General features: G+C 29.7%; 1 protein-coding gene across 1 annotated transcript in view; it reads right to left on the bottom strand.

Moving 5' to 3' along the window:
• LOC129958308 (brain tumor protein-like) overlaps positions 1-20265 on the bottom strand; it is a 100679-nt gene extending 80414 nt beyond the window's left edge. Inside the window, exon 1 of the mRNA XM_056070704.1 lies at positions 20211-20265. The gene's annotated coding sequence lies outside the window, so the exon portion shown is untranslated. The remainder of the gene's footprint in view (positions 1-20210) is intronic.
• Between the last annotated feature and the right edge of the window lie 4561 nt (positions 20266-24826).

The raw sequence follows: 24826 nt of genomic DNA, 5'->3' as shown, positions 1-24826 counted from the left end.
CTGTTCTATGAAACAGAAGAACCATTTCAGAAATGCATGAAACACGCACGTTTGCCTTTTGCGTTAAAATCATTAAATCAAAAATTTCCTTTAAATTTAACAGACTTAACAGTTTTGTAGAGGAAGTAACTGATAGTTCTTTGTGCCATTTCCTCAGGATCTCACTTGAATATAAACTTGATCGTCTAATTCAACAAAAATGGATTTAGAGATTTTTTAAAAACTGAAATCAGTAGTTTTAAACAGCAATCCCATTATGGTTATATAAACAAATATTAAAAAGTGCATATTAACAAATCTCTCCTTAGTATGTTCTGCTTCAAGAAACTTGATAAAAAATTTCTTATTTATCAGGTATAGTTTGCATCCTACAATGCCTTGATAAACTTCACAAAAATGTAAAAATAGCCAAAATCCTTACTTCGAATATTTTTAAAATGATAAATGATAGTAGTTGGCAGAACACCAAATACATCGAATTTGATTTGTTTTGTTTGCACCATTTTGCGTACAAATTCACGAGAACATTTCTTAGGTGATAAGTGGTATAAGTATTAAAAGATTGCACTAGAATTCTGACAAAGTCGAATAGACACAACAAAGTCAATCCAACGGTCTCTTAACCCTTTAAAGGACCATTTTTTTTCTAGTCATATTATGTTAAAATATTTTTAGGCTTGAATTTAGAATAAGAAAAGAGATTCATTTAGCTTATTAGATAAATTTTATTTGATTAATTAATTTGGTTAATTAATAATTAAGTAACAAATCAAGACGCATCATTTTGTCTGAGATAAAGAACTGAAGCATCTAAGTTTCTGACTTACTAAAACATTTGTCAGAACTTATGCCAACCTACATAATTTCATACAAAGATTGATAAATTTGGTGGGAAGCATACTTCCCATGGCCCTAGAAAGGGTTAAACCGTTTTGGTGAAGACATCAATTCATAACCTCTGAATAACTTTCGAATTCTAAGAAATTTTTTTATATCATGCTTTATAAAACAGCAAAAACATGGATAAGCGAAAATAATGGTATTTCAGAGCTGTCTAGAACTAATGCGCAGAATTGAATAGTTCATGCGAATCAGTTTCTAACATGCGCAGAATTAAACTGATTTACTCATAAATCAAAGACGCCTGTCACCATTTCGGTAAATATATTCTAAGTAATTTTTATGGATTTTTCTAATTCCAACAATTTCCTCAATTTTGTGTTCGTAAAACACAAAATTGAGTTTTACGAAATCATCATTAAGTTTTAATTAAATAGCATCAAAATAACATCTTATTAAATAAACAGCTGGGTTGCTCTTTCCAAAATGGATACTCTCTAATTAGTTTATCCCAAAGAATGCCTTGTTACGAAATATTAACGAAATTAATATTATATTTATTACGAATATTAAATATTAACTTAATATTCGTAATAAATATTATATTAATATTTACTACGAAATATTAAATATTAACTTTTGGCGTGAATTTAAAATTTATTTAATCTATGGCATGATACTTACAGCTTTTTGAGCGATTTATTCCTGACAGTCTGTAATCCAAAAATCGAATCTGTGTTTTAGACATGCTTTTCCCAACCGATTAAAACCAAAATTTGGCATAAAATTGCAAGAGTAGTCACAAAATCACATACCAAATTTGATACATTTAAGTCATTGCGTTTTTGAGTTGACTTGCTTCTGAAAGAACAGGCCGACAGTATCCACCCCTTTTGGGATTTTGCTCAAAAGATGTATTAGAAATCTACAGATTTGTTGTAAAGACCGTTAAATCAAATTTCATCCTTTAAGTCCAAAACATCTGAATTTGTCACAGACAGACATGATGCCAAAATTGTGCTTTTCGATCTCATGGGAGTCTAAAACGAGGAGATGCGTCAAAATCTCGTTCACATTTTTTGACGATTACAATACTTTCTCTATACTTCGTCTATGAGAAAGTAAAAAGCTTATCACATGCCATTGGAGCGAAGAAAATAAGCAAAACCTGAGGCATAGAGTGAATTTTTGCTCTCGGATATTATCATTGGCTTAACAAAAGGGTTAATGGCGACCGGGGAATCTTTTTTCACCCCGCCGTCGTAATAGACTTTAAAAAGATATAAAAACTCTTATATTTTGTCTACATGGCGCCTTTAAAAGGGGAGCCTGAGGTATGTATCCATAATCCCCTTGTCACCCCACCTCTCAATCTTGAAACAACTGTCGCAGATCAATATTTTCTGGCAGCTGTCTTTGCTTTGTGTACATGAATATTATCAGGAAATTAGAAGTTTCTTATTATATTTTAGCGACAAACACTGCGATTCTGATTTTTCTTTCTTATGAAATGCCAATTTATCTGAAATAATATTCGATTACTTAAATATTATAAGCAAGTAAGAATGAACTATTTTTTTTTTTTTTTTCATTCGATAGGAGCATCAATAACTTTAAAAAGATACTAGCCGCCTTTGAGACTAGCTTGTTCGCCCAGATTGACTTTTTATATTGTTAAACATTAATATGGAATATATATATTTTTTAAAAATTCACCTTGTTATTTGATACTAAAAAACACGAATTTAACTAAATAAATCGAAACAAATTATATCGCTTGTAAATTAAAAAGTACGCATCTACGAAATAAAAGCGAAAGGGAAAATGTTATGGAAATAATATTTAAAGCATTTATTTAAGCTGGATTTTAACACTGACAAAAGCACGTGATTGAATATTTTGAAGGAAGAGTTTGAATTTCATCTTAACAATAGAAATTAATTGTTAAAAATTTATATTACATTTTAAAAAAATATTAAAAATAAAAATTGTACATAGATAAAAATCATTAAAATTATCATAAAAAAGGTAATATTTTGAGTTAAGATAATGCAAAAAAAAAAAAAAAAAAAATGTCGGATAATAATTTTCGAAAATATGGCCATCAATGAGATGGGTAATCATAGCAGTTACCCATCAAACAACGATTAAGCATTTTTTCGAGTTAAATTAAGCTTTGTTTAACACTTATTACTTGATTTCTTTTACATCATCTTTCTTCTAAGTGAATCGAGTTTTTCAGTGAACTTTATCCTGAGTATTTTTAATCATCTTTTGCAGCTCTATCAGTCAGAGAAGCATTCAATTAAATGCAGTTGTAAAAATGTTTAATGAAGCAATCTTAAAGCGTTCGTATTGTGTTTTGTTTACATTTCACTGTTGTCATTCGTCAATTCGGAATAAGCGATTTCTGTGCCACGTACGTTAACATTTTATGTATATAAACTGGTTTTAATATATATGGTTATCACAAAATAATATTTCCTGCTTTGAGTCATCTACAACTAAAACTGAGCTGCCCGTGAAATATCTGTTGTTGTTGTCTTGGAATACCCCTTGGAATGAACACCAATCCAAATCAAATCCAAGAGATAAGGGAAAGAGGGGTGCAGTAGCTTCTGAGGATAAAGACCCCAGAGCACCCGAGGGCAGAAGTCTGACTTTTAGCTCATATGAAGATGACACACACTCGCCTGCATGATCTCTCTTTTTACAGGGGGGTGCTTTCACACACCTCGCAGATAGAACACAGTTTAAAGAACAACCATGCCCGAACCAGGACTCGAACCCGGGACGCCCAGATCACGGGAAAGACGCGCTACCCCTAGGCCAGGGCGCCGGCGTGGATTATCTTATGCTCAAAAGTACTATCAATGCACTGGAAATGTAATTTAAAGCATATGATTAATAAAAGAATATTTTTTGTGAGTTACATGACATGTATCATTAATTTCTGTATGTGCATCTTTTTTTTCTACTCCAATATTAATGAAATTTCTCGTAATCTGTTTTCCGTGCCTTCGTTGGAATTATTGATTTCATTATTTCCGTACCGAAAGCGCCGAAATCTTTCTAGTCATTGACTTAGTTCTTTTTCGGAATTCATCTTCTCATCCTGTATACCAAACTTGGTTTTATTCCGTTTATAAATTTTAGGCATAGATACCCGCAAAAAAGGAAAGTTATTTTAGGACCATCCGGTACTTAAAAGATTTCAATATATTAAGTCTTAACCAATTAACTGTTGTTGACGGGTATGATCGCCATGGAAAAAGTACAACATTTTGCGTTATGACGAGTTTATTCGTCAGGAGTGATAAGTAGTGACAATTTGCAGTTTGAATTACAATTTTAGTAAAAACTCAAACTTATTCGTAAATTTCAAGATATTTAAAATATTGAGGCCAGTCGAAATCAAAGGAACAAATAAAAGATTATTATGAGTTATACCATGCTTTGCTCAATACCATTCTCTAACAGCAAATTAAAATAATAAATTAATTTTTTTTATGTTTCTCTTCGTTTATATGCAAAAAATGTTAGTTTAAGTAAATAAATGTGATTAATGAAATAAATAAAGGTAATTTCATTACAAGATAATTTCATAATTACATATACTCTGTGTTTGACGAGTATACTCCAAACGAATATACTAGCATACATCAAATTTTTGCGACACAATTTAGATACGCATTTTCCGAAGAAGTCGAAACAGTTAACGGGTTAATATTATTTCACACTCAGAATATAGCGTGAAATATATTAAAGCACTTGAAAAAATATTAATGACTGTACATATCTAATATTTATCGTTTCTTGAATTTGCTTAGTTAAGAAGACTCTCCACTGTATTAAAAACAATAAGAATTCCATGGTTCCAGATTTAACAGCTTTGAAATTAGCAAATAAAAATTGTCTATTGTTGTCTAGAGCCCTTTCGTTCAGACGATACTAAGAAAATAATACCTCGGACCACATAATTAGAAAATTGGCCAAGTTAAGAAAGACTGCTTTTCTCCATAAACCCAATATTACTAATGCGTGCATTTTTCAAATGTTTGAGAACTTCATGTGCATAATAAAAGGCTTAAGATCATATCTAACAGAGAAAACAAAACGCGGTAAGAGATTGCCGATTAAAGTAGAAAAAATCGGTATATGTACGATTATCCTATTCTGTAAACAATCTTTCCTTTTTTAAGTCCATAGCTTCGAGTGTTTATTGTATGAAATCTGAATTCTTTTAAATCAAAGAAAAATTATTCTTGTCTTAAGTGATTTTTTTTTCTTCATTTTTTTTTTTTTTTTTACATTTCCGTATACGAAACATAAAATAGGAATTGCAATTTCAAAAAACTGGAATTTAATATCTTAACAAATCTCCACGTTTCAGACTTCCCTCAAATAGAAAAATACATTTTTGCCATTATGTCTGTCTATGAATATAGCTCGAAAACGCTTTGAACTAGACGGATGAAATTTGGTATATGGACTTAAGATCAATTTTGTAGATTTCTATCCAAAATTTGAACGAAATCTAATTGAAGGAATTTGTGGTGAAGCTTTAAAAGCCAGATAACAGCTACGGGACACAGGTAATTACTTTTGTCTTGTGGTCTTGTTACTCGGCTACGAACCCAAACATTGCGAGTTCGATCCTCGCTTATAACAAATCGCTACAAATTCTTTCTGCTCAAATATACGCGAATTCGGTAATTTTGAAACGTAAAGAACTAGATAAAATCTTATATATATGTTTAGTCACAAAAATGTACATTCTTGTCAAAAGTAGAATCGAATCTGTCAAAAAATTGACCATCTGTTGGTCTGTACTTTCATATGCATGTAAACGGAATAACTCAATGACTTAAATAAATTCGGTGTGTGATCTTGTGACTACAATTGTAGTTTAGTGTCAAATTTTGGTTACAATCGGTCGGAAAACAGACGCCCAAAATACAATTCACTCGATAGATTCACTAAAAATGTTAGATTCACGCCAAAGATTTATATTTCGGAACCAATGTTCTCCAATGCTATACAAAGCATTCGTGGCCTTACTCAAGGTTCACAGTTTTATGCGGGAGGGATGAGGGAGGGACAAGACCTTTATTGGATAGTATGCGAGAAAGTTTCGTGGAGACCATTATCACTGGAGTTTGTTCGAATGCTTTAATATATATATATAAAAAAAAAATTTAAAAAAGCAGTATGAAACAAGATTAAATTTTAAAAGGAAAAAAATATATTGAACTATTTCGAAAAAAAAATTATTTTAGGCTTATTATAAAAAGGTATGTATTGGATTTAATTCATTGCAACAAATACGTAAGATGATTACTTGTAAAAAAATTTGTGAAATAAAATGAATAAATACTGAAAAACGATTATTAATGAATACAACGGTATTAACTTGCTTATCGATATCAAAATATTTAAAAGCTTTAGTCTGAAACTACGCCATTGAAATCAGAAATATTTACAAAAGATGCCGTATGAAAATGATGTCAAAATTAAGTGCATTTTTTGAAAACAACTGTGGCATTTGGGTTGTTTAGCGTTCACGAAATTATATTTTGATCATAAACTAGTGTTTTGATGCTCAAAAATCCTGTAAACGAAAACAGTATTATGAAAAATCAAATTATAAATAAGCCGATAATTAATCAATTAGCTTTAATCGATAAATTATCCTCAATTAGTTAAAATCTTTATAATTAGTCAATTAGTTATAATTATCTTTACCCAATGTTTAGGGAGAAATAAACATTTTTTTAGTAACATTGATTTTAATAAAATCACTATTCGGATATTTTTTTACTTGCATATGGGAATTCACACCTGTGAAAATATATTCTTAGGACTTCTATTCTGGAAATATTTTAAAGTTTTCGTAACAGCTTTATGCAAATACGTACTAAGAAATTAATTATATCTAGTATTTTATTTCTTTATACCATTTTTTATAATTATTTATCATAAATTATAAAATATCTTCATATTTAAATATATTTATTTAAACTATAAAATTATTATATTTCTTTGCGAATAAAAATAAGACGACCGTCGATAAAATCTTCACTGCTAATATTTGCTAATACGAAATGCGCATACTTTAAAATCAATGAACACCATATCTCTGGTTTAAATTTGAATATTTAAATCCATCACTATAATTTAACTAGAGTAAAATTAGCACATTATGGTTTATACGTTTATTAACCCGACTGTCTGATTAACCTGACCGTCAGATTAGCATTGATACATACAGTTAGCATAAATTTCGTTTGCTATTTTAAGCTTTACATTGTAAACGGCATCGTTCACGTTTTTTTTTAGCAGTGAATTTGATTAACACATCTCGTAAAGCATTATAAATATTAAATACATATTCTCTTTGCAAGATTTTAATTCAATCCGTTAGTAATAAAACTTGTTAAAATAATAAATTAGTGGATAAATAATTACAAAAATTTTCCTTAGTGTTAGCATTTCTATGAAAAGAGACATTAACACTTAGAAAATAGACGTTTCGCATTTCTCTAAATCTTTTCCATTTTTTTAAGTATATTGTTATTTGTATTATATTTGCGTGCTTTCTCGAATTTATTGATCATTGTCTGCTTTGCATCATAATTTGTCCGTTTATTTCAAAGGCTATTGAACCCTCTCACACCGTTGTATAAATTTATTTATAGTGATAAGCCTTTTTTCAGCAAGATTCTTTTAAACTTCATTCTTTTAAATGTACTTGTACTAGCTTCAGACAAAATATAAGTTTAATTCGTTAAAAGAAAACCGTCTGGAATAATGAAAAGTTTTAGTAAATAAATTATGTGTTCAGACTTTGTTTTTTTCTGTAAGTATTTTGCTTTGAACTTAGGATTTATTTTTACCTCCTGTCATTGGAACATATTTACAATTATGTATAATTAGTACTTATTTTAAATTGGAAATATCCCAGAATTATAAACGTGTTTAACATTTTTGATCCAAAAGCTGAACATCCGCTTAACTAATATACGGGACGTTGCTGGGAAGGAAAATATTCTTTAATCCTTTACACTCGGAAAAGTAATTAAATTCATGATTTTTTACAGAATATAAAAGCTCATTTCATTGTTGAGAGGTATAAAATACAAAGTGTTTGAAAAGCTCATCTTACCTTTTCCTTTACAAGATTGAATATTATATATATTAGTTCTTGTAAACTCTTTTGTTAGAGTTTCAATTGGTAACAATGAGTCATATCTCGACTGCAAAGGGTAAATCTGTGTATTCAATAAATTTCAATAATTTAATTAAAATTTAAAAATGCATCGAGGTCATCTTATGAACATCTCATTACCTCTTCTATGCAAACAGTTTTTCTATAAATAAAAAAAAAAAGAAACTTAATTAACCGCCATGAAATCTTCATTAAAATCCTTCTTAAGCCTTTAAGTGTGAACAAAGTTTGAAGAAAATCTATTGAATAGTTTCGCCTTCTATTGTGTGCTAACTATTTATGAATATTCACTTTCATTCATAGTGTTCTAATGCGAGGGAATTATAGTTTAATAAACCTTAATTTATAGGATTAAACTAAGATTTAATCTGAAAAATTCAGATGAGAAATATATTCTATTAAGGTAATCCGAGGCCAATTATAGATTGAATTTAACCAAAGGCAAAATAAAACCGATCTAATTTTTCATTTAACGACGTATTTCAAAAAATGAAATGTTTCAAAACATTCGACGAAGAGTATTAATAAAGAGAAATTTATTAATAAGACGATAAAAGCAATTTCAGAAATCAATAATAAAACAAAAATTAAAAGTGTGAGATATTTAAAAAGGAGTGTTACCGAAGTTACATATTTTAATTTTTGTTTTTGAATACACGGAACTAATCATTTCCCCTTAATACTGAGTTTGTTACAAAATTTATTCCTTCGGCGGATTAAAATCTTTTAGATCTTCGTTGTGGAAAACAAAGAACGTTTCTCATTTTATTCTTATTACTTGATAAGAGAATATTAAATAAGATACATTGTTTAATTTTGTTACAAAACTTTTAATAGCGGGCGACGTCTTCGTAATTTTTATTTTTTGCCTCATAGATTATTATCATTCTACAATAAATTAAACTCATTCCATTTAAAAGACAATATAAAATAATTGAATTAAAAATAGAAGCTTATTATATTTTTATCGTTTCAAAATTGATGCAAGGTTTTAGGTTAAAAGCTTGCAGAAAGTATGCAACTCATTTTTTTAATGTACCGTAAATTGAGACAACTTTGCCACATTTTTTCTTTCGTCTGAACTGTTTTCTAAGCCAGCGACATATAAAAATACTTCAAAACCATTATAAAACTTTGACCTTAATCGCTAGTTTATTTTATAGAAACATGACAGTTTAAGTAAACATTTATATATTTAAAAAAAAAATAAACAACGTTGGCAAAGTTACCTTGGAAAAGGGGTAACTTTGCCAATTGTGTTAACACCAGGCGAAATCCTTTAAAACAAAAATTGTTAAACTATGAAAGTACACATTAGTATTAGTTCTTCATTGTAGAGAAAGATTTTAAAAAATATTCAAAACTTTGTTTAAAATTAGAATGTAATTTTAAACAAACAAATTTTAACAAAGTTTACAATTTTCTCTGTAAAGATAAATTTTCATTGTAAAGAGGATAAATTATGTACACGATATTTTGTACAAAAAGTAAAGCTTCATTATACAAGCTTGAGAAGTGAAAGATTTTCCATCTGTCATTCGTTCGAAAAGACCTCAAATTCTCCGATTCAATACAATTGAGGAAGTTTATCATCTTATCCCAAGAACTTTATTTCAACAAATATTCGAAGCTTTAGTTTTGAAGAACTAAACAAATCTCCTGAGTCGTATTGACCTTCAACATTTCACCATGAAAGAAAATCCCATCTATATTCATTTCTGCTTTTATGATCATTTTTCTGATTGTTCTTCCATTTATGAGCCACTCCCACTCCAATTTAATTTGCTGTAGAAATACTCAGGAGAATTGATCTTTTCCCACCAAATATAATATTGGGGAGTTTGCCTAACGGATGAATCTAAAAACTCTTTCACAAAGAACGTCAAGAGGCATTTTCCAATCTGTACAAGTTCCAAGATGTCACCTTCCTCATCACTGCTCAATAAAGTCTAGCATTTTGGTTTCTTCGAATGGAAACACTTCACTTATTCTCAATGATTCTTCGAAGGATATTATAAATTTCAAATGCTTTTCCATTGATCGTTTCCTTATTAATCACAGCAGATATAGAAAATTGCTACATTGTATAATCATAATTTCGATATATGCGGCTTCCCAACTTGGTTTAGTTATATTAACGTTTCAAAAAGCAACACTGGGGCAATTTTTGGACGGACCTTGCAATTTTGAATCGTGGTCAGGTGACGAAGGCATCTGAGCTGGCACCTCCCTCATCAAACTTCCGCACCGCACCAGCTTAAGGACATTTCGCCCCGACGGATTTATAACGTGCATTAGACCTGCTTACACGACGGTTATGCGATGGAATTTGGTCTCGAACCTAGAACCCTCCGATCCCAAAGACGAGACTTACCACCAGGCCACCATGACCTTGCTTCTCAACTTGACATGGGCATCTGAAATATTTAAATGCGGGAAATACACGATTTGAAAACGATATTCAAGAATTTTAGGAATAGATAAAATTTTTGATTAACAAAGTTGTCCTATTTTTGCCTTGATGTCTGATCAACTTTGCCTAGTTATATTATTAAACGGAAATAAGGTTTAAATATAAATGTGATTCTGAAATGGAGTTATGTGCTGATTTAAGCAAAACAAATAGTTTTTATTTATCTCGGATGGTTTGAACGAAGAATTTAATATGACTATCAAAAACGCTTGTTCAATAAAATGAAAACTAAAGCTTCGATTAAAATTTGTAAACAGTTTGTAAGGTGCAAAAAGGATACGTTGAATGTCTTTTCTCTGTGCGATGAAATCATTGGCACCTTTATTGCTTGTTCAGAAGCTTAGTAGGGGAAGCAAATATTTTTTTCAAAGATTAGTCAAGTTGCCCCACGTGGCTAAGTCGACTCAGTTTGCAGTAATGGGTAAACATTTATTAACCATCACATGCTTGAACTGTCTTACAAGCCTCGGAAGGATAACAATACCTGTATGTATACAGAAAATCTGTAATATTCATTACAGATATTTCTGCGTATTTTTTAAAAATCCTATTTATAGAAAGACTTAAAATTTTCTGAATACAAAAGTTTGTATAAATATTTCAAAATATAGAACTTGGTATGGAAAAACGATATTCTGGTTTCAAACAGAGTTGGAAATATGCTTATTTCAATAGACAAAAATATGAGTTAGAATGAACGATGAATGTAATATAAACAATCTTTCACATTGATCAAACATTTGGCAATCAAATGTCAATATACCGAGGGTGGAAAGAATTTATTTTCATCGAAGTTTTAATCATTACATTTTCAGGTGCTATTCAACATTAAACTCTAAAATCTTAAATAAAAATACAGCGAAACATAAGAAATTAACCAAGGAGAAATAAAGGTAGAAATCACATTTCAAGAAAATTCTAATTTTGGTTATTTGCGTACATTGCAGATGGAAAATTTGACTATTTTCTTTCTATTTTTATATAGAATTTTGTAGTCATATGTACCGAGACAACAATTAATCCAAGTGAATCAAAGCGCGTCCTCGAAAGGCATTTGATTTTTCCCCTGATTAAACAACAACAACAAATAAAGATAAAGTTGTGCGATTGAGCATTGGCATGTAGGAACCATAGGACATTTTGTCAGCCTTCAACATTAATTGAACTGGAAATTACCTGTAGCAATAAGGACAAAAGATCCCACAAGAACCGTTTAGTTGGCAATCTAATCCATCCCATGCCTCATCGTTGTCAGTGAGTTTTAGTAGTTTGGAAACACTGTACTGGGTAATCAATATCTGAATCTGTCGTCCAGTTTGACACGTTTTTGTCACCAATATGCCACTTGCAACTGAATCACGATAACTGAGTCAGCATCATCGAACAACTTGCTTATTTTGAAATATTTTTTGAAAACAGTGTAACATTAGAATACAAATAAGCACGGTTTACTGATATAATACCGAACATTTTTTTTTTTACTACTCGGAAAAGAAAGTCTTTGGTGATAAAGTAAAGAATTAGACAAAATCCAATACACTGAACTTCAAAATGTGCCCACCTTCATTTATGAAGATGAATTTTAGTCTATGGAAATGAATCTTTGATTTGAAAAATTATAAAACGTTTAATCGATAAAGATTCATACAAAGAACTAAAAGTTTCGCAAGCTCTCGAGAATCTTCTGTTTTCTCCAACGGAAACTGTGGTTGCTCTCAAGGTGATCAAAAGGGCAATCAAAACATTTTTACAAAATACTTGTTTGGATTTGGAATTAATATTTCCACTGTATTCTTAAAGGAAAGAAAAATTTTCTATTCTTTAAAATTAATTTTAAAATGTTAGATTAAATTGCATAGAACAGAAGCAAGAATCAGTTTAACCCGTTTTCCTTCTAAACGAGTAGGAAAGGAAATAAAGGCGTTGCATTGGTTATTCAGGATTTTCATATCGATATCCAGCTAAAAGTCGTCAATATCCCGTTTTGAAGCAACTCGACAACTATTTTGAGACGGACCTTAATTTTGATTAATTTCCTGCGTCCTTTAATCGTCCCGATTAAAGGATTCATAAGACTCCCGAAGGATTCTCAATTGATGAGGAAGAAAAATTCATAAACTTCACGACAAGTGGCGAAACTAAAAGACAATTTAATAATAAATCACTATTTGATATGTGTCAAATCACTAATAAATATTCACTATCACTATTTTCAGATATAGTTGTTTTCGAAACAATTCTAATGGTGGGTATCTCAATCAACTGTTGCATTCGAAATAGTCTAATATGCAACAAGCTGGAAATAATTCAATTTTGCTTAAGGACACACTTATTTGCAATTTGCCCCAGTGAAATAGAAATCCTTGAAATAATTTTGGTTCTCAATGGCATAACTGTGACTAATTAACAATTTCAAGGGCCATGGGAAGTATGCTCCCCACCAAATTTATCAATCTTCGAATGAAATTATATAGATTGGGATAAGTTCTGACGCATTTTTCAATAAGACAGAAACTTAAATGCTTCAGTTCCTTATCACACACAAAATGCCGTGTTTTGATTTGCTAATTACTAATCAAATTAAATTTATCTAATAAGTTAAATGAATCTCTTCTCTTAAGCCAATCTCAATTCTAAAAATAATTTAATATACCACAACTAGAAAAAAAATGGCCTTTTAAAGGGTCAATACGCTCTTCTACCGCGACTGGCACTGGGACAGAAGAATTTACGAAGGTAGACCGACTCCAGACTGAAGCGGTGTTTCAGATGTCATCTAAAATGTTATAATCGATATTTACCGGCAACCTTTTGAAAGATAAAGAAAACATTTACGGCAGAAACTTTTCGAGAGAATTCATATCTGAAATCAAATTTAATGCGCTAGACAGAATTTTCGTTAGATTTCCTCTTAAACGAGTAGCTTTTAATATGTTAATGCGATTTTGTTTTCCGTCTGCAAACAGGACGGCTTCAAATGTGAAAGATAATTGAATTAGAAATTATTAATAAGATGGAATTTCTAATAAACAGGAGAATCCGTCAAATTGTTGGGAAAATATTTGTGTAAGACGATTTGCGAATCGCAATAAATTTGAAATTTTTAGTCAACTGAAAGTAAGATAAAATGATGCATTTAAATTGCAATTAGGAGCACTTATATCCATATACGGATATTTAATTCGAGAATTTTGCACATTTCTAAAAATTTGATTTAAAAATAGGTCTGACTTCAAGTTCAAAGTTTGTATTGAAAACCTCGATTGAATTCTTAAATAATAATTTAAAATGCTTTAAATATTTTGACAAAGTCAATGCCGAATTTCCAAATTTTAGGTATAATTAAAAATTTCCAAATAATAAATTATATCCAAATTATAATTTAAATTAATTTTTTTAAATTATAATTTATTATTAAATTTTTTTTCCAAATTTCATTTTGAAAAATTCTACTGCATCTTAATTTGAAATAAGTAATTAATTCAAACCACTTTGAAATTTGGAGGAAATATTGGAAATAAATAATGCGTATTCTATATAAATAAAAGTGAAATTCAAAAATAGTGGATATATTATTGAAATGCATGGTAATTTTTTTTTCAAATTTCGTTCACAAATACTATAAGATAGAAAGAAGCGTTTAGTGTAGTTACGTGACAAATAAAGTAAAATTTTTACATTAAACATCCATATTTCTAACCAAATACTTAGAAAAAAAAATTATTTTATCTTCAATGCTTCCATTCCTATTAAAGGAAAGCATATTTTAAATCATTTTATTTACCTCCCTAGTTCCATTCGCAATGTAATTAAATTTTTCGTCATTCTTAAGAATTTTAATAATTTATTGGGTGGGAAAATCAGATTTCGGCAGATTTAAAACATTTTTACTGCATCTTTTGAAGTTATTTAAAAAACTGCGAGATTTAAACAACATTTAGAAAAACTGATATTCTAGGTTTAATTACAGCAACAACAACAACAAAAAAAAGAATGATAAGATAGTTTTTTCCATTATAATATTTTTAAAAATTTTTATATTAAATATAGTTTGAAAAATGCGTTTATTTGTATACTCGTAAGTTTTTTTTTTTTTTTTTTGCTTCCTCGCATATGTCGTTTAATACACATAGCCGAAAACAGCTGATTTAAAATAACTAATTTTTGTTATAAGTATTTGCTATTACTTCTTCTCACAGATTCTGAAAAATAAAGAAAAGTTTAGTGAAGGTTTCACGGTAATATTTTTTTATTAATAAATGGCATATTTTCATCCTGGGTAACGAAACAAAAGTGGTCATGGTGCGAACTTAACTTAAAAAGCCTTGCAAAACATCTTATATTTTTGTAGCTTTTTACTATTTATAATATCGCACAAAATATTGTAGTAAAGGAATGCATAAAAACAACAGCTAATTATTTTTATGAAATTAACATTTCAACCACACAAATAGTCGTTAAAATGTCAAAAACAATCGTTTCACGAACTTATAAAATACAATTTGGTACGCGAATTATTAGAATAAGGTTACAATATACGATATTTATTTTTCTTGCATGTTTTTTAGAAAATTTGTTTATATTATCGTTTTTTTGTTTTGTTTTTGGCTACTTAGGATCCAATAGATAAACCATTCTTTACTCATTTTAGATTTCCGAGTTAATTTGACTTTTATTTTCAATCTTAAGGTCTGCTGCTGCTTTCTGTAATTAGTAAGGATAATAAAATTTTCGCAATGGTATTAATATTTAGAAGCAATTCAAATTATTTTTTAAATGACTATTGTAATATAATCTTGGAGAGCGAAGAGCAACAACAAATTTTGAGTTCATTAAATGAATCAATTCATTCATTTTATTCTAAAAAATGGCTTTAATCCACATTTGAGAAGATATTTTTCGTTAAGTGTGTGAATATTATCCAATTTATATATATAAAAGAATCTTAGTTGTGATAAATTCAAATCTTTTTTGAAGGAAAAAAAAATCTATCGCTTTCAATTACAAGAGCTATGCTTTGACTTGAATAAAATGCGTGAATGAAGTCCGCCCCGTAAAAATGTTGTGACGTGTGTGTAATCAAGTCGTACTCTTGGCCCTAGTTGGCTCTACGATAAAAACAAGAGGCTCTCCCCCTCAGGCTTAAATCGGCTGTCTTCGAACAGCGGGCTTGTTCGTGGCAAGTGCCATAAGAAACAACTATGCTTTGACTGGTTTGATTTGAAGATGCAACTATCTGCAAGCTTAGAGTCAAAGCATCCAACTTATCTTGAAAAATGAGCAAAAATTGCTTCATAATACAGCACACTCCCGAGTATCTGGTTCTCGACTATCCGGCTTAGTTTTCTTTTATCGTAATTAATTGAAGATAAGGCGTTGCATTGGCAACATTGCCAACGCATTGGAAGCTTGCGTCAGCTACGATACTCCTACGTGTCGTGTGCAAAATACAAGTTGACAGGAAAAGAGCAGCGTTCTGCTCATTGTTCACTGTCATCTGTCAATGACTTTTGCAAAAACTAAGTTTTGACTCTTATCTTAGGGTTAGCTTTTCATATCTGTGTAATCATTTATCAGTGAAAAATTAAATCAGTTTGAGTTAATTTTCTTAAGAATTAAACCTACGATTTAAGTTAATGTTTTGTATGTTTCCTGCAATTAAGGCATTACAGAATTTATGTCAAAATGTGAACAATTAATATCTTATAATTCTCTTTGTCTCTAATAAATTCTTGAAACGTGCAGTGCAGTATATTAACATATATAAACTACAAGTACAGAGACTTCTATTTTAACTCGACACGTTACCGGCAACTGCTTATTCACATTCTACTTGGCTTGGAATGGAATAAATGGAAGGCTTAGTACTCAATAAGAAATGAGAAAATATGTATTATAACAGTGAGGTTTGGTATAAAAACTGTCTTCTGATATTGATGGGCAAAGAGATGGATTAATAGAATTACGGCCTATCCGGCTTTCTTGTCATCTGGCAATGCCCTTCCTCCACATTAGGACGTATACTCGAGAGTTTACTGTAGAATATTAGAATGTGATATTTATTTTTCTTGCATGTTTTAAAGGAAATTCGTTTATAAACTTTTTTTTTTGGCTACTTTCGGACCTAATAGACATTCTTCCAATGAGATAAGTCATGTTTTATTCATTCTAGATCAAGTAATTTTTATTTAAATTCTAATTATCTGTTGCCCTTTTCTGTAATTAGTAAGCAATTATAATATAATTTTCGGAATGGTGATAAAATTTAGATGAATTCAAATTACTTTTTAAATGAATATTGTAGTATGACCTTGGGGAGCGAAACTCAACGAATTTTGATTTCATTAATTGAATCAATGCTATCATTGTACAAAATCGCATTTAATCGCACATTTCAAAAAATCGTTTGCAGTAAGCCTGTGAATATTATCCAATTTATATAAAAAAGGGAATCAGTCGTGATTAGGGATTGCAATACCGGTATACCGAATACCGGTATTTTGAGCCATTTGTACAATTTTGTAATACCGGTATTCACAAGTTTAAATACCGGTTTTTCGGTATTTACTAGAAATTTTTAAAATTGCCTCCCCTATATGTTCAGGGATCGCCAACATAGCAAAATAGTATACGTTTTTGTTTTTATGTCTCCCTAACGGACGAAATTAATTAGCTAATTAATAGCTTAATTGCTGAAATCTAAATTAGCGAAACATGGATTATCACTGAAAGAAGAAATTGTATCCATAATGACTGATGGAGCAACAGTTATGAACAAAGTTGGAAAGTTGATTGGTGCAAGTCAGCAATTGTGCTATGCTCATGGAATTCAGTTAGGAGTAATGGATGTATTATACCAAAAAAATAAAGAACAGAAGAATCCAAATACTGTGGATATAGAAACTTCGGATTCAAACTTTGAAGAGAGTAAGAGTGCGAGTGATATTGACAATGAAGATAAGACAATGTAATTTTTGAATTTAGAGGTAAATACTTGGAAAAAAATATATCGCGCATTACTAACAGTACCACCGACTAGCGTAGATGCCGAAAGAGCGTTTTCGACAGCTGGTAATTTTTGTACAAGATTACTTTTCAGGCTTAATGACAGTACAATTGATGCATTATGTTTTTTAAGATCACATTTCAAAAATTTGTAATAGTACCACAGACTGAATAGTGATATTTACACTTTTTTTTGTGAATTAAATAAATAAGATGTTCCTTTACTTTTTTTGTGATTCTTTATATACTGTTATAATTTATAAATTTTTTTGTGATATTAATACTCTAATAAAAACTGGCAAAAAAACAAAAAAAACACACCTGTGTTTTCTTTTTTTTCCTAAAATTTCTAATACCGGTATTAAAACCGGTATCCCGGTATTAAGATCCAAAAAATACCGAATACCGGTATTGAAATTTTGTTCCGGTATTGCAATCCCTAGCCGTGATAAATTCGAATCTTTTCTGAACAAAAAAAATCTAGCACTTTCGATTATTACAAGAATTATGCTTTGATTTGATTTGAAGATGTAGCTATCTGCAAGCGTAGAGTCAAAACACTCAACTCGACAAATACGCAAAAATTGCTTAATATTTCAAATGTGTTTCATTCATAATAAAACAAGCTACGGTCTCACCGCTCAGCCCCTGGCCAAGTAGTTCATAACATTCTGTTTTCAGACGAAATTAATGTTACTGTCATTTTAGAACCACGTCGATTTAATAAGAGAGACACGATATAGTAAAAATTTATCTGAGAACAGACTGTAACGTTTATTATGAAAAGGCAAATGCAAACACGAAGAAATGAGCACTTCAGTTTTAAAATACGAATCTGTGTTCTACGAATAACGCGGTTCGAAAAGAGAGCAAAGTATTCGTTTTGCTCAGTTTGCTATTTCGAAAATAATTTAGTTTTACTTTACGTCTATATTTATCTTTCTTTAACGCGAAACGCTCGCGGTTTACGCAACTTTTTTGACTTCAGTTTTACTATTTGTATACTCAGTAGAAAGAGATTCGAGTTAAAATTATGAAAGAAAATGTTTTTTGACACTCCAAAAGTTCACTTCTGAAACCATTTATGAAAATATTTTACGAAAGCCAATTTCAAACAGAAAGAATCTGGACTTCGCCGAAAGAATTTCTGAAAACTAAGAAAAAAACTGTTCAACAAATCGGGCCGTCTTGTTTACAAATATATTTTTCAAGAAAGAAAGATTCTTGAAAATTCGAGAAGCTTGTTGACATGGAAGATGAAAGACAGCAGCATTTTGCTCAAATTTCCTGCTTTAGTAAGAAACAAAAGAAGCCATAAGAAGCTAATCTTTTCAATGGAATATCTTTATAAAGAAAATATACTTTGAAATAGTTGAAAGAAAATGAAATATCCAGCAAAATATTTGGTGAATGTACAAAATAATACAACTATGAATTCGAATGTTATGATAATATAAGTATTAATAGATGCAAACTGATAATTTAATTCTTTACGTGAACGCATAATACTATAAATTATAAAAAATACATGCTATAAAAACAATATGTAGAGCTTTCAAAGAAGTTCAAAGTTGGTTTATTTTATTTAAATGAACAGAGGAAAAAAGGGCACATTTTTAACACATGTTTCGGCGAGACAAGAATATTGAAAACCCGATATTTTACTAATATTATAGCAACAGTAACTGGGAAAGAAACAAAATTTATTAATATGTAAACAAATTGTTCTGGTGGCGAAATATAATATTTGTTTTCATTGTATTGCGAATTTGAGTTACACCTTCTAAACATGGAGCTGAAAGAAAATGCAATGAGTATTTAAAATATCTTAGATTCATTAAAAATATTCAAAAACTCGAGTTTTAGCAATCAATTGATTAATTTTTTAAGTCTATTGTACTTACTTACCAACAATGGCAATTATGTTCTTGTGCATCGTAAGAAATGTTTTATAATTTTTGTTGTGCCATTTTTTGAGTAAGGAATTTCAAAAGTAATATACTTGTTCTTTAATCTAGAAAATGAAAGTGGGTCTCAAAAGCGATTATATAAAGAGCAATTACAAAATATTAGATGCAGTGCTGTCATATATTTATTATTAGAAGACAATGTGGTTACTAACAGCTAAATGCGGAGAAATAATAATACTAATAACTAAATGCGGAGAATTCAAAAATAATTAATAAATTAATAATTAAAAAATTAATAAATTAATAAAAATTAATAATATAATAATTCAAAAATTCAATTCAAGTAACCAATTCTTTACCTTTCAATTTTAATAATTGTTAATATTTCATATAGATAATGAAAATTTAAAGCTGGAAAATCGCGCAAATCTATCAGATTGTTTGAGTTAACATTTTTCATGGCATACAAATAAATACATTGTCAATAAACTTTCTATGTTAATTTAAGTGCATATAAATTCGGAAGTAGATCGAGTTACAAGAAATTTATAACATACATAACCAAAACAATGGTAATTAACCATTATTTTTTATTAATCCGGAGTTTTTATAACATGAACGACATGCGTTAATCATTTAACGTTATCCAATTTAAACGATTCTATTATAGAATATTACCTATTTACCTCCTTTTCCGTTAATGCATCAAGCTATTGTTTCACAATATTTGGAAAATTATCGAAAATAATCTTACCTCCTATAAAGTTAATCCTGATTCCAAAATTCCTGTCTCCTGGACTTCATTTCTGATATCGACTGTCAATTGCTTTAGACAAGCACTCAAATGATCAACAGTATCTGCTTATTGTGAGAGCCTGTTGCCAATTTGGCGAGATAATTGACAGCCATAAGGCTTTAGCTGCTCAGAGATTATGACAAGTACTTCAGGATTAAAACATCCTGAGCAGTGACAGATTTGAGCATTTTATGTCCTGCAGGGTTGAGGTTTCATATTTCTTTACAGATTATTAAACTGAATTTCTTTTTTTTTTAGTATAAATAAAATTATAAAACCTGTTTATCGATTGCTTGGGGGATTTTAGAATATTTCATTAATTTTTTAATAAAAAATAATGTATTTTTTAAATATTTTTTATTGTTTAATTTAATTGATTTTATTATTTTGGCAAAGTTTGATTTAGTTTGGCGAGTTTCGTTTCGCCAAACAAATTATTTTTGGGCGCACAAGAAGATAATATAAGAATGAAATGATTCCAATATGAAAACAATGATAGAATTTTCTGCCCAAAATTCAGAAATCAATTCTGTACTGCAATCTACTAGAAAGCAGTGATTTATTTCGAAAACTTATCAAAGCTATATGTTGTGGACGACCGGAAACTATTTACTGGAAGGGAAAAAGTATTGCGGAATCAACGTTCAGAATAAACAAGAACATTTTCTTCCCGAGATAAGGAAAAAGATAACGAAGCACTTCATTTAAACGCTATCTGACTTAATAAATAAATCCAAAACACAAATTTATTTAGATTAAATAAATCTGGTATCCTTTTTATTTTAGAACTTCAATTATTTTACTTTAAAGAGACAATTTTTTTAACATGCAAAAAATGAAACGGATAATTTTTACTTTCTTACATAGGGAATATCGAAAAAAAAAGTATTGTAATCTTCAAAAAATTCGACATCTTGTTTTTGATTAATCTCCACATTTTATATCGTCTTAAATCCAAAAAGTGTGAATATCCATCGGTGAGTGCGGTAATTCAAAAACGACTGAGGTAGATAGATGTAATTTGGTAGGTGGTCTTAATACCTAATTTGAGGATTTCTGTAAAATTTTGGATGAAACCCATCTGAAGGAAGTTTGTCTGTCCGAGTGCATATGAACTGGATTATTCAAAAAACGATAATAAAAGCTAATCAAAATTGTAGAAATATACTAAATTTTGGACTGAATTCATCAACGGAATAGATATTTCTATAAATTTTTGGATGAAACCCATCTGAAAGAAGTCTATCTGTCCGAATGAATGTGAACTCGATTATTTAAAAAACGATAATAAGAGATAATCTTATGTTCAAAATTGAAGAAATATACTAAATGTTGGACTGAATTCATCAACGGAATGGATATTTCTATAAAATTTTGGATGAAACCCATCTGAAGGAAGTCTATCTGTCCGAGTGAATGTGAACTCGATTATTTAAAAAACGATAATAAGAGATAATCTTATTTTCAAAATTGTAGAAATATACTAAATGTTGGACCGAATTCATCAACGGAATGGATGTTTCTATAAATTTTTGGATGAAACCCATCTGAAGGAAGTCTATCTGTCCGAATGCATGTGAACTCGATTATTCAAAAAACGATAATAAGAGATAATTTTATTTTCAAAATTCTAGAAATATACTAAATTTTGGACCAAATTCATCAACGGAATGGATATTTTTCACTCTGTACATTCAAATGAAAGTGATGATAATAATCAAATACGCAACGACTTAGACAAATAAAATATGGTATGCTGTCTTATAGCCAAAATTGTAAATCTATATTAAAATTTCGACCCAACTGGTCAAAAAGGAAGGCGTCAAAAATTCTTACTCGATTTTTAATTATACTTGGGAAATATCCAGTACATGCATGAGTCGGGGAAGGAAAGAGGAACATCCCCGCTTGCGAACTTTGAAGCGCACTTCGAGGGTTTGTCGCTTCTCTCCTCAGCCCTAGCGATACATTCAGGGAATGCAGATTATTATAAAACGAATTGAAAAGATGTTTCATTATTGTCTAAGTATACGAAAAGGTTGAGGGTAGAACATTCCAACTGATTTAATTCTAATGTGAAGTATAAAAAATATAGTAATTGTCAAAAATTCGATCCCGAGATTTTTAATACTCACCACGTCTCAGACCTATATGAGTTCTAAAAATATATTTTCGGAATTAAGCCTGTCTGTCGTTCTGTTTACATATAGAAAATAAAACACAACAATAAATATACTATAAAGATCATATACAACAATAAAACGCTTACACACTATATTGTGGTAATATTAGACACAGTGGAAGATAACGATTGTGGACACAAAATATAAGACAAAGGATTCCCGATTTTTGTAGTTTATAATCATTAAGAAATGATGCTCATTTATTCATGATAGGATCAGGAGAACTCATTTTTTAAAACTATAAATAGTGTCATATAGTCAGGAAGCTGTTCTAGCAAAGAGGTAGAATTTTTATTTTACAAAGCGGAAGAGTCAGGTTCAAATTCTTCTGATGTCGAGTTAATAGCAAATTAATTTTCTCTATTCGGCTTCTGCATCTGCTTAGGTTAAATTCTAGAAGTTTCTAGATTATTTCTAGCTATTCCAACAAAGACTTCCAGAAATTCCTTATGTGTAAAGTAAGCTGAATTCTCTTCTCTATTTGAGGCATGTTTAAAATATTTAGAAAACCGCATTGTTCTTCCTACATTAAACCTTTCCGGTTGTGTCTACGATTAATTTAACGTGATAGATAATATCGTAACTAAAAAAGGAATCTTTCTCTCCGTTTCAAATTCATTTGGTTGGCTCCAACACAAAAAGTAATTAAATAAATTCCAAAATATCAATTTGATCACCACAAGATTATTGGATTCTTATCACAATTTTAAAGAACGGCGTTAAAATTACAAGCCAGTTTGTAACTAAAAAACTATCGTAACATCGTAACTAAAAACGGAATCTTTCATTCCGTTTGAAATTCATTCGGTTTGTTCCCAACAGGAAAAGTAATTAGAAAATACCGGTATATTAAATTTAATCACCAAAAGATTATTGGATTTTTATCACAATTTTAAAGAACGACATTAAAATTACAAGCCAGTTTGTAATTAAAAAACTATTGTCACTAAAAAAAGAATCTTTCATTCCGTTTGAAATTCATTCGGTTTGCTCCAACATGAGAAATAATTAAAAAATTCCAAAATATCAATTTGATCACCAAAAGATTATTGGATTATTATCATAATTTCAAAGAACGGAGTTAAAATTACAAGCCAATTTGTAATTAAAAAACTATTGCAACTAAAAAAAGGAATCTTTCATTCCATTTGAAATTTGTTTGGTTTGCTTCAACATGAAGAGTAATTAGAAAATTCCGATATATCAAATTTGATCACCAAAAGATTATTGGATTATTATCACAATTTCAAAGAAAGGTGTTAAAATTATAAGCAAATTTGTAATTTAAAAACTATTGTAACTAAAAAAAGGAATCTTTCATTCCATTTGAAATTCGTTTGGTTTGCTTCAGCAAGAAAGGTAATTAGAAAATTCCGGTATATTAAATTTGATCACCAAAAGATTATTGGATTCTCACCGTAATTTTAAAGACCGACGTTAAAATGACATGCCAGTTTCTATTTAAAAATTGAAAATATATTACTTTTTGAATAAATTTCAAAATGTTTTAATTTCAAAAAGAAAACTATATCAGTATGGATCCAGAAATTTTTTAAAATTATAAGTTCTAGATTTCAGCTCGATGGAAACTTTTACGCTAGAGCAAATATTAATATATGTATCATTGGGACGAATTCCAATTACAGAAATATTTCTGTATTAACAAGTGATTCTTTCCGTAGAAGCGACGTTTTCCCAAATAGATTGCAACGCTGTTCACTGAAGTGAAAGCATTAAGAGTTTTGCCAGTTGCAATTCTAGACAGATTTGCAGACACTTGATTTCAATAGTTAGGAAGATTGAAAAGGATCATAGATTCAATGCGACGACAATGCGAGGTGACTGATCCATTTATAGTGCACTGCCACTTAATGATTTAATATTTGCATTTGGTGATTAATGTCAACTTAGGTCTATTTGCAAACGTCTTTGGAACCAATTGATCTTGATGGGTCAGTTTATCAGCTTCTGTAATGAAACTTAGTTCTGATTCATTGAAGCTATTCAGCAGTAGAAAATTCTTTGGTCCGGGATCTTATGTAAACGTGCGTTTTAAATTATAAAATCATTTTCTGGTATAGTTACATTATTATCTGTTAATTGCGTTAATTCATATTGTCGCAATGAAAATTAAAAAAAAATTGATGAGACCTAGATTCAAGAAGCATGCGACATTTTAATTACTTGATTCCCTTTTTTTTTTTTTTAAATTCATGTAGTTTCAACATGATAATATGCATGAATCATAAAGATGTGAATTTTATTTGTGTTTATTATTTACTGAAAAGACGCTAAGAAACATCTTATTATGGATATCTTTTATTATTAAAGGATATATTTTCTCTCATTGAAGTATATTTGATTTATATTAGATAGGCTTCTTTGTTTGTT

This window comes from Argiope bruennichi, chromosome X1 (genome assembly GCF_947563725.1).
Source record: "Argiope bruennichi chromosome X1, qqArgBrue1.1, whole genome shotgun sequence".
Classification (NCBI taxonomy): Eukaryota; Metazoa; Arthropoda; class Arachnida; order Araneae; family Araneidae; genus Argiope; species Argiope bruennichi.
This window is presented reverse-complemented; position numbering and strand designations above follow the sequence as displayed.